This window comes from Mirounga angustirostris, unplaced genomic scaffold (genome assembly GCF_029215605.1).
Source record: "Mirounga angustirostris isolate CCGP_5_RB_7025 unplaced genomic scaffold, mMirAng1.0.hap1 SCAF_2, whole genome shotgun sequence".
In the NCBI taxonomy this organism is placed as follows: Eukaryota; Metazoa; Chordata; class Mammalia; order Carnivora; family Phocidae; genus Mirounga; species Mirounga angustirostris.
In genome coordinates, this window is record NW_026991710.1 from 141,868,018 (window position 1) to 141,879,717 (window position 11,700).

At 35.6% G+C, this 11,700-nt stretch overlaps 1 pseudogene; it reads right to left on the minus strand.

Moving 5' to 3' along the window:
• Positions 1-1,542: 1,542 nt before the first annotated feature.
• Positions 1,543-1,926, minus strand: LOC123848812 (small ribosomal subunit protein eS12-like; annotated as a pseudogene).
• Between the last annotated feature and the right edge of the window lie 9,774 nt (positions 1,927-11,700).

The window sequence follows — 11,700 nt, forward strand, 5'->3', positions numbered from 1 at the left end:
TAATTATATGACAATCTCTGCTTTTAATTGGAATGCTGAAAAAATTTAATGTAATTTTTGATATAGCTGGGTTTTTTTAATTTAAAATCAATTATCAACACATAGTACATCATTAGTTTCAGATGTGGAGTTCAATAATTCATCAGATGTGTATAGTATCCAGTGCTCGTCACATCACGTGCACTCCTTAATGTCCATCACCCAAAAACTCCATCCCCCCAGCAACCCTCAGTTTGTTTCCTATATTTAAGAGTCTCTCATGGTTTTTCTCCCTTTCTGATGACTTCTCTTTCAGCTTTCCCTCCCTTCCCCTATGATCCTCTGCACTGTTTCTTATATTCCACATATGAGTGAAACCATATAATTGTCTTTCTCTGCTTGACTTATTTCCCTCAGCATAATACCCTCTAGTTCCATCCACATCAGTGAAAATGGTAAGTATTCATCCTTTCTGATGGCTGAGTAATAGTGCATTGTGTGTGTGTGTGTGTGTATATATATATATATATATATATATATATATATATATATATATATATATTTTAGAAACACAATTTAAAATATTTTTCTAAGTGATTTTAAATAAAGGAAGGCAAATGTAAAAATACAGTAGTTTATTTTGTTTATAAAAACTTCTACTGCAACAATAGGTAATTGTGTTATCTGGTACCATATATTTTATGAATAACAAAAAGTAGATCCAAAAATAGCACTAATATGCTGTGGGAGGAGGTTTGACAGAACTCAGAAAAAAAAAGGTATTACAATATTGTCATTATTCAACTTAAAATTTCCACTGAAATTAAAAGTAATTGAGTTAGCCAATGCATACCCAAATGTATTTCTGTATGCATATTTATTTTAAATTATTTGCTTTCAAATACAAGTACTACTGAGAAAGAGAAAGGCAGCACTGACATGTAGGAAGTAGCCTAGTATGCTCAGCTAGGTCTTATGTTCTAGGTTGAATATAAAAAAATAATTCACAGAATATCAACATTAAACAAGGCTGCTCTGTGACCATGATGAATCAAGACAAAAACAAGATCATTCTGAAATCATACCTGAATATAGATAAAACACGAACATTGTCTAAAACACAAAAATGGCCAAACATACTTCTATCCTGGCTAACGTAAGTGACTGTGGTTTCTTTACCAAACAGAGCTTTGGCCTAGACCTAGTCTTTTTCTAGATAGATTTGTTAAAAACTAATCATATAAATACCTGTGCTTCCTTATAACATTTAAATAAAGCAAGTCTCACTTTCTTAAATGCTACAAAAAATGAAACTACTAAACACAAACCCAAATCCTACAATTCTTTTCTAATAGTCTCTTACTAAGATATCCCCAGTACCACCTGGAGCCAGGTTGTCAGGTCTCCAGTGAGATATTTACATTGGCTGTACACTGAAATGTCTCCCTAGTTATGTGACTCCACAGGCAGCTGCTGCTGCTGCTTTTCCTCTTCCTCCCCCTTCTCTCCTGCTCCCTCCCCTGCCTCCTTCTACTGAATAAAAGCCAAGTGTTTTTTATTTGTTCATTTCTTGAACTTGAAGTATTTCTCAATGGTGACCTTGGCTTGAGACTCTTTGCCATCGTCCTTGACTACCACACAATTGCAACCAACCACTTTCAGCATTTTCCCTCTGTCAGTTTTACAGAAGCCTATCTATTCCCCTAGTTTCTTGTTATCAACCTTGATGAAGTTGTTTCGGTGTTCAGCACAAAGGGCCTCCACCAATTTGGCATACATAGGCTCATTAGAGATGGATGCAAGCACACAAAAACGGGCTTGACACTTGTCTAAAGCTTGGGTAGCTTTGTAAATTCCATGTGCTAGGCCATCATGGACAAGAGCAATCTTTACCACCTCTTACAAAGTAGCATAAATGTCCATTACACCTCCAGGATCAATGTCTTCCTCAGCATTAGACGATCTTTATTCTGTTGCTAACTGTGACAGGTTTTCAATCTTTGTTAAATTCCATGTCCTTAGAAAGTGCCCCCACATCAATGAATTATTTCTCACCCAGTCTGGTATTCAGCTGTCTTGATCAACCAATCCCAGGGGTATTTCTCTGCCAGCTTATTTTTGCAACTTCTTCAATATATAGCTTTTCTCCTTTCCCAAGCCCAGTAAATGTCCATTGGAATTATGATAGTATTTAATCCTAATTATAATCCACAGTAAGGGAGGACATACACCATCTTTTAATGGGGCATGTATTGTCTTGCAGAGCCAGTGTCCTCATGTATATCAGTTCAGATGTCCTTATCCCGTATTTCAGGGTCCGAGTCCCTAAAGATAGCATGACATATCTATATTGCTGAACATTCAAATGTCTGTAGCTCTGTGATATTATTGCCTTTTCAAATCATTGCTCAATTGTGACTGCTCTTCTAATGAAGGAGATAAATGGTCCCTTTGTAACTTACCAAAGAAGTGCTCTGACTCTTGCACTTCATCTTGAAGTGTTTGTCAGGAACCCTTAGTTTCATCTTATCTCTCTAAAGGACTTTGATACAACTAAATAGTAACCAGTCAACTCCAGTATCTTTGTAGACACTCTACAAATTCCCCTCCTCTGGTATTTTACAAATTTCTGAACATCACACCTATACTTCCCCTGCATCTGCCATTTTCCCATATCACTATAAGTAAAACCTTTTGCAAATGGCTGCCATCTTATGTGACTGATTGTCTTTGTTCCATTACACAGAATAATGTAGTTTTTGCCTTTCCAGCAATGAGTGAGCCAGTCAAAAATCCCCTTTTAATATGTTTTTAGACAACTCTTGGTACCATTTACATTTGTTCAGGTCAGCCAAGAAGCAGACACTAAGTTTGGTAGTATGTACAAGATATTTTAGGGGAAGAAAGCAGGTGAGGACTTCAGAAAATGATGCATATTTTACACCTTGGAAGGTAGGACAAAAGGAAGGAAAGAGTAGGAAGTATCTTAAATTATAGCACATTTCCAGGGAAGGTTCTACTTGGTTAATTTTGAATCCTTGAGCCAAAGGTGTCAATAGGAGGAGTCCTTCCCAGAATGGGCAGTGACTCATGCAAACAAACGACTGTTTCTGTTTTTTCATTTGCCTTTTAGATTGTGCATATTCATGAATCATACAGTATATTTCTTTTTCTTATTTAATTTAGCATAATACCCTCTAGGTCCACCTATATTGTTGCAAAGTAAGATTTCATTCTTTTTTATGGCTGTGTAATACTCTATTGTATATACATAACATATTTTCTTTAGTTATTCAGCTACTGACAGACACTAAGGTGTTTTCCATATCTTGTCATAATATTATAAGTAATGCTGCCATGAGCAGAGGGTGCACATACCTCTTTGGATTGGTGTTTTCATTTCATTTGACTAAATACCCAGAAGTGGTAATCCTAGACCACATAATAGTTCCATTATTAATTTTTTGAGGAATCTCCATACTGTTTTCCATAGTGGCTGTACCAATTTACATTTCCATCAACAGTGTAGAAGGATTCCCTTTTCTCCACACTCCACCAACACTTGTTACTTCTGTATTTGTAATAATAGCCAATCTGACAGGTGTGAGGTGCTATGTTTGTGGTTTTTAATTTGCATTTCTCTGATGATTAGTGATTATTAAGCATCTTTTCAAGCACCTGTTGAACATCTGTAAGTCTTCTTGGAAACATATTTGGGGCACCTGGGTGGCTCAGTCAATTAAGCGGTTGCCTTCCGCTTAGGTCATGATCTCAGGGTCCTGGGATCGAACCCCACGTGGGGCTCCCTACTCAGCGGGAAGCCTGCTTCTCCCTCTCCCTGCCACTCCCCCTGCTTGTGCTCTCTGTCAAATAAATAAATAAAATACTAAAAGAAAAGAAAAGAAAACAATGTATATTTAAGTATACTGCCCATTTTTAAATCAGGTTATTTAATTTTTAACTTTTTAATTCAAATATAGTTAACACACAGTATTATATGAGTTTCAGGTGTATAAATATAATGATTCAACAATTCTATATATTATTTAGTGCTCATCACAAGAGTTGTACTTTTAATCCCCTTCACCTATTTCATCCATCTTCTCCCCAACTTCCCTTTTGACAACAACCTGTTTATTCTCTATATTTAAGAGTCTGTTTTTTTTTCTTTTTTTTTCTTTCTTTTGTTTCTTAAATTCCATATATGAGTGACATTATATGGTATTTGTCTTTCTCTGACTAACTTACTTCACTTGGCATTATACATGCTAAATCTATCCATTATGCTGCAAATGGCAAGATTTCAGTCTTTTTTTTTTAATGGATGAAAAATATTCCACTGTGTGTATGTGTGTATGTATGTATATATTTATACATTCATTCTTTATTCATTCATCTATGGATTGATACTTGGGTTTCTTCCATATTTTGGTATTGTTAATAAGAGGGAAATAAATATGGGGGTGCATATATCTTTTTGAATTCATATTTTTATATTCTCTGGGTAAATACCCAGTACTGGAATTACTGGACAATATGTTTCTATTTTTAATTTTTTGAGGGACCTCCATACTATTTTCCACAGTGGCTGTACCAACTTGCAATCCCACCAATGGCATATGGGATTTTCTTTTTCTCTACATCCTTGCCAACACTTTTTTCCCTTGTATTTTGATTTTATCCCATCTGACAAGTGTGAGGTTGTGGTTTTGATTTGAATTTCCATGATGACTAGTGATGATGAGCATCTTTTAATGTGTCTGTTGGCCATCCATATGTCTTCTTTGGAAAAATTATTCAGGTTTTCTGCCCATTTTTAATTAGATTATCTGTTTTTTTGGTTTCGAGTTGTATAAGTTCCTTATATATTTTAGATATTGACCCCTTATCAGATATGCCATTTGCAAATATCTACTTCCATTTGATGGTTTATCTTTTTGTTTGGTTGATGATTTCCTTCACTGTGCAAAATCATTTTATTTTAGTATAGTCCCAATAGCTTAATTTTTCTTTAGTTTTTCTTTCTTGAGGAGACATATCTAAAAAACTGTTTCTACAGCTGTTGTCAAAAAATTACTGCCTATGTTTTATTTTAGGAATTTTATGGCTTCTAGCCTCACATTTAGATCTTACTACATTTTGAGTTTATTTTTGTGTATGATGTAAGAAAGTGACCCAGTTTCATTCTTTTGCCTGTAGCTACCCAGTTTTGCCAACACCATTTGTTGGAGTGTGCCTTTTTCCATTGTATATTCTTGTCTCTTTTGTCATAGATTAATTGACCATGTAGGTTTATTTCTGGGCTCTCTACTCAGTTCTATCCATCTGTGTGTCTATTTTTGTGTCAGCACCAGACTATTTTGATTACTACAGCTTTGTAGTATATCTTGAAATCTGGAATTGTGATACCTCCAGTTTTGTTGCTATTCAAGATTGCTTTGGTTATTTGGGATCTTTGTAGTTACATACAAATTTTTGTTTTATCTGTTCTACTTCTGTGAAAAATGCTGTTATATTTTGATAAGGACTGCATTAAATCTGAACATTCCTTTGCGTTTTATGAACATTTTAACAATATTTGTTCTCCCATTCCATAGCATGGAATATCTTTCCATTTGTTTGTGTCATCTTCAATTTATTTCATCAGTGTTTTATACTTTTGTTTACACATCTTTTACCTCCTTGTTTTAGTTTATTCCTACATATATTATTATTTTTGGTGCAAATTTCTCTTTCTGCTACTTAACTATAGTGTAGAGAAATGAAACTGATTTTTGTATATTGATATTTTATACTGTTACTTTACTGAATTAATTTATCAGTTCTAGTAGTTTTTTTTTTTTTTATGGAGTCTTTGGGGTTTTCTATATATAGTATCATGTCGTATACAAATAGTGAAACTTTACTGCTTTCTTGCCAATTTGGATGCCTTTTATTTCTTTTTCTTGTCTGATGGCAATGGCAAGTATTCCAGTACTATATTGAATAAAGGTGGCAAGAGTGGATATTCTTGCCTTTTCCTGATCTTAGAGGAATAGCTCTCAGTTTTTCACCATTGAATATGATATTGGCTGTGGGTTTTTCAGATATGATCTTTATTATATTAAGGTATGTCTCCTCAGCCTACTTTGTTGGAAGTTTTTCTCAAGAATGGATATGGTCTTTTGCCAAATACTTTTTCTGTATCTACTGAAAATATCATACAATTTTTATCCTCTCTAGTTGATGGTTGTATCATGTTGATTGATTTGTGAATATTGAACCATCCTTGCATTCCTGGAATAAATTCCATTTGATCATAGTAAATAGTTTTTAATGTATTATTTGATTCAGTTTGCTAATATTTTGAGAATTTTTGCATCTATGTTCATCATAGATATTGACCTGTAGTATTTGTTTGTTTGCTTTTGCTTTTTGTAGTGTCTTTTCCTTTTCTTTCTTTCTTTTTCTTTCTTTCTTTCTTTCTTTCTTTCTTTCTTTCTTTCTTTCTTTCTTTCTTTCTTTCTCTTTCTTTCTTTCTTTCTTTCTTTCTCTTTCTTTCTTTCTTTCTTTCTTTCTTTCTTTCTTTCTTTCTTTCTTTCTTTCTTTCTTTCTTTCTTTCCTTCCTTCCTTCCTTCCTTCCTTCCTTCTTTCTTTCTTTCTTTCTTTCTTTCTTTCTTTCTTTCTTTCTTTCTTTCTTTCTTTCTTTCTTTCTTTCTTTCTTTCTTTCCTTCCTTCCTTCCTTCCTTCCTTCCTTCCTTCTTTCTTTCTTTCTTTCTTTCTTTCTTTCTTTCTTTCTTTCTTTCTTTCTTTCTTTCTTTCTTTCTTTCTTTCTTTCTTTTCTCTTTCTTTCTTTCTTCCTTTCTTTTTTTTTGTATCAGGGTAATGCTGGACTCATGGTATAAATTTGGAAGTTCTCCTTTCTCTTCTATTTTTGCAATAGTTTCAGAAGACAAGGTATGAACTATTTTTTTTTTTTTAAGATTTCATTTATTTGTTTGACAGAGAGAGACATAGCAAGAGAGGGAACACAAGCAGGAGGAGTGGGAGAGGGAGAAACAGGCTTCCTGCTGAGCAGGGAGCCCGATGTGGGGCTCAATCCCAGGACCCTGGGATCATGACCTGAGCTGAAGGCAGATGCTTAACGACTGAGCCACCCAGGCACCTGGTATGAACTATTTTTTTAAATGTTTAGTAAAATTCATCTGTTAAGCCACCTGGTCTTGGACTTTTGTTTGGGAGTTTATTACTAACTTAATTTCATTGCTAATAGTGGTCTGAAAATTTTCTATTTCTAATTCAATCTTGAGATGTTTATGTTAATTTTTTATTTAAAATGAAGTGAGTTAACATATAGTATAGTATTGGTTTTAGGAGTAGAATTTAGTGATTCATCACTTACATATAACACTTACTGCTCCTCCCAACAAGCATCTTCCTAATGCCCATCACCCACTTAGCCCATCCTCCCACACACCTCCTCTCCAGCAATCCTCAGTTTGCTCTCTATAGTTAAGAGTCTGCTATGGTTTGCCTCACTCTCTGTTTTTATCTTATTTTATGTTTCCTTCCCTCCCCCCATGCTCACCTGTTTTGTTTCTTAAATTCCACATATGAATGAAATAATATATTTGTTTTTCTCTGACTGACTTGTTTTGCTTAGCATTATACACTCAAAGTAATGCTGGCCTCATAGAAAGAGTTTGGGTTTTCCTTCCATTTCTATTTTTTGAAACAGCTTCATAAGAATAGGTATTAATTCTTCTTTAAATGTTTGGTAGAATTCCCCTGGAAAGCCATTTGGCTCTGGACTCTTCTTTATTGGGAGATTTTTGATTACTGATTCAATTTCTTTGCTGGTTATGGGTCTGTTTAGATTTTCTATTTCTTCCTGTTTCTGTTTTGGTAGTTTGAATGTTTCTAGGAATGCATCCATTTCTTCCAGATTACCTAATTTGTTGGCATATAATTGCTCATAATATTCTCATATAATTGTTTGTATTTCTTCGTGTTGGATGTGATCTCTCCTCTTTCATTCATGAGTTTATTTATTTGGGACCTTTCTCTTTTCTTTTTCATAAGTCTGGCTAGGGGGTTATCATTTTGTTAATTCTTTCAAAGAACCAGTGCCTAGTTTTGTTGATCTATTCTATTTTTTTTAAATTTCTGTATCATTTATTTCTGCTCTAATATTATTTCCCTTCTCCTACTGATTTTAGGCTTTATTTGCTGTTCTTTTTCCAGCTCCTTTAGGTTGTGTATTTGAGACTTTTCTTGTTTCTTGAGGAAGGCTTGTATTGCTATATACTTCCCTCTTTGGACTGCCTTTGCTGCATCTCAAAGGTTTTAGAATGTTGTGATTTCATTTTTATTTGCTTCCATGTATTTATTTTTTTAATTTCTTCTTTTATTTCCATTCATTCTTTAGTAGGATGTTCTTTAACCTCCATATACTTGTGGTCCTTCCAAATTTTTTCTTATGATTGACTTCAAGTTTAATAGCATTGTAGTCTGAAAATATGCATCCTGTGATCTCAATCTTTTTGTTCTGATTGAGCCCTGATTTATCACCCAGTATGTGATCTATTCTGGAGAATGTTCCATGTGCACTCAAAAAGAATGTGTGTTTTGCTATTTTAGGATGAAATGCTCTGAATAAGTCTGTTAAGTCCATCTGGTCCAATGTGTCATTCAAAGCTATTGTTTCCTTTTTGATCTGCTTAGATGGTCTGTCTGTTGCTATAAGTGGGGTATTAAAGTCCCCTACTATTATTGTATTATTATCAATGAGTTTCTTTAAATTTGTTGTTAATTGATTTATATATTTGGCTGCTCCCAAGTTGGGGGCCATTTGCAATTGTTAGATCTTCTTAGTGAATAGACTCCCTTATTTTTATATAGTGCCCTTCTTCATCTCTTATTATAGTCTTTGTTTTAAAATCTAAATGTAGTTTGTCTGGGGCGCCTGGCACCTGGATGGCTCAGTTGTTAAATGTCTGCCTTTGGCTCAGGTCATGATCCCAGAGTCCTGGAATCAGGCCCCACATAGGGCTCCCTGCTCAGCAGGGAGTCTTCTTCTCCCTCTCCCTCTCCCCCTGCTTGTGCACTCTCTCACTCTCTCTCTCAGTCAAATAAATAAATAAATAAAAATCTTTAAAAAATTAAAATGAATCTCTTCTAAGCAGCATATCCATTTTTTTTTAATCAATTCTGATACCCTATGTCTTTTGATTGGAGCATTTACATTCTGAGTAATTATTGATAGATATGAATTTAGTGCCATTGTATTACCTGTAAAGTTTCTGTCCCTGTAGATTGTGTCTGTACCTTTCAGTCTGTTTTTTTGGTTTCTCTTTCCCACTGAATGAGTGCCCTTTAATTTTTCTTGCAGAGCTGATTTAGTGTTCACAAACTCCTTTTGTTTTTGCTTGTCTTGAAAACTATTTTTCCTTCTATTTTGAATGACAGCCTTGCTGGATATAGTATTCTGGGCTGTATATTTTTCCCATTTAGCACATTGAACATCTCATGTCACTCTTTTCTGGACTACCTAGTTTCTGTGTACAGGTCTGCTGCTAACCTTATGTGTCTACCCTTTTAGGTTAACAGCATTTTGTCCCTAGCTGCCTTCAGTTTTCTCTTTATCATTGTATTTTGCAAGTTGCACTATGATATGTCTGGATGTTGACATTTTTGTTGATTTCAGGGGAGTTCTCTGTGCCTCTTGGACTTGAACGCCTGTTTCCTTCCCCTTCTGAGAGAGAGGCCTGCTGCATGGACTCACAGTCAGACCTGCCCAAGTAAAGACAGCCCTGCAGGGTCAGTACAAGGGGTGGGGTTGGGCATAAGTGACTCCAGCCTCCCACTGGAGGCACTGTGTTTCTCTCTGAAGTCTGACCCTGTTGGTGGGCTTGGGAAGGGGGGATGTGGGAGATGGCACCACCCCACCCTCTCATCTCCAGATAAAGGAACTCGTGGCTGCTGCTGTTCAGGAGGCCCTCAAAGAAAAGTAAACAATCTCCCATCCTGTGTCCTAGGCTTTTATCAGATCCCTGCCCTTAACCTGTCTGTGCCTGGGCTGTTGGCACACTTAGAGCCATAATTCTCCTATGTTTTTTCTCTGGGTAATGGCTGGGATTCAAATCTCCAAATCTTAAAGGACCTGATAAGACATGGACCCACTCCCCTCCCAGAGGAGAGCCTCTCAGCACTGTGCCAGGCCCCATTCTGTCCCCCAAAAGCAGTCATATAGTCACCCAGGTGCCTGGAGTCCATGGTGAAGCACAGCAAAAAGCTGTGACCAGGTTATCTGCCCTCTGCACACTCCTCTGTTCTCTGCTGTTGAATGGCCAGTCAATAACACCTGGTGGACCTTTTGTCCTCGAAGAGACAATATACACTTTTCCAAATCTACTCCAGGAAGAGAAACACTCTCTCCCAGTGTGACCTAGGGGATCCCCACACCACAGTATCTTGCACAAACCATATAGGCTGCTCTCCCTCCCACTCTATCCCTCTCTCTTGGACTAATTTCCATGAAAAGAGCTCCCTTCCCTCTGAAGCACCATGGCTTTTCTCTCCCCCGGTTCACATTTTTGAACCTTGCATCTGCCTCATTCTCTCCTTCCAATTGTGCAGATTCCTTTCTTAATCCTCAGATTAATTTCCTAGTTATTCAAAATGATTTGATATTAATCTAGCTGTGTTCAAGGGATGAGGCAAACCCAGGGTCCCCCTACTATTCCACCATCTTAAGTCCTCCCTGCCATGAGAGGTTTACAAGAATTTATCCATTTCTTCTATGTAGTCCAATTTGTTGACATGATTTTTCATAATATTCTCTTACAATCCTTTGTATTTCTGTGGTGGTTGTACTTCTTTCTGATTTTGAGATCTCTCTCTTTTTTTTTTTTTGGATGAATCTGACTAATGGCTTATCATTTTTGTTGACCTTTTCAAAGAACCAGCTCCTGGTTTCATTAATCTGTTCTATTGGGTTTTTTAGTCTTGATTTCATTTTTTTTTTTCTGCTTTCATCTTTATTATTTCCTTTCTTCTGCTGGTTTTAGATTTTGTTTGTTCTTTTTGTAAGTCCTCTCAGTGTAAGGTTAGGTTGTTTTATTAGAGATTTTTTTTTTTCTTCTTGAAATAAGCCTGCATTGCTATAATCTTTCCTCTTAGAACAGCTTTTACTGCATCCTAAAGATTTTGGATCATTGGGTTTTTATTTTCATTTGTCTCCATTTATTTTTTGATTTCCTCTTTGACTTCTTATTTGACCTATTTATTGTTCAGTAGCATGTTATTTAACCTCCATGTATTGGTGTTCTTTCCATATTTTTTCTTGTGGTTGATTTCTTCTTTTGTGGCATTGTGGTTTGAAAGATGCATGATATAATTTCAGTCTTTTGAATTTGTTGAGACTGATTTTATGGTCTAACATGTTATCTATTCTGGAGAATATTTCATGTGCACTTGTAAAGAGTGTGTATTCTACCTTTTTATGATGGGATGTTCTGAATATAATGGTTAAGTCCATGTGGTCCAATGTGTCATTCAAAGCCACACTTTCCTTGTTGATTTTCTGTCTGGATGATCTATCCATTGATGTAAGGGGGGTGTTAAAGTCCCCTGTGATTATTGTAGTACTGTTTATTTCTACCTTTATGTTTATTAATATTTACTTTATGTTTTGGGTGTTCCCATGTTGGGTGCATTAATATTTATAATTGTTATATGTTC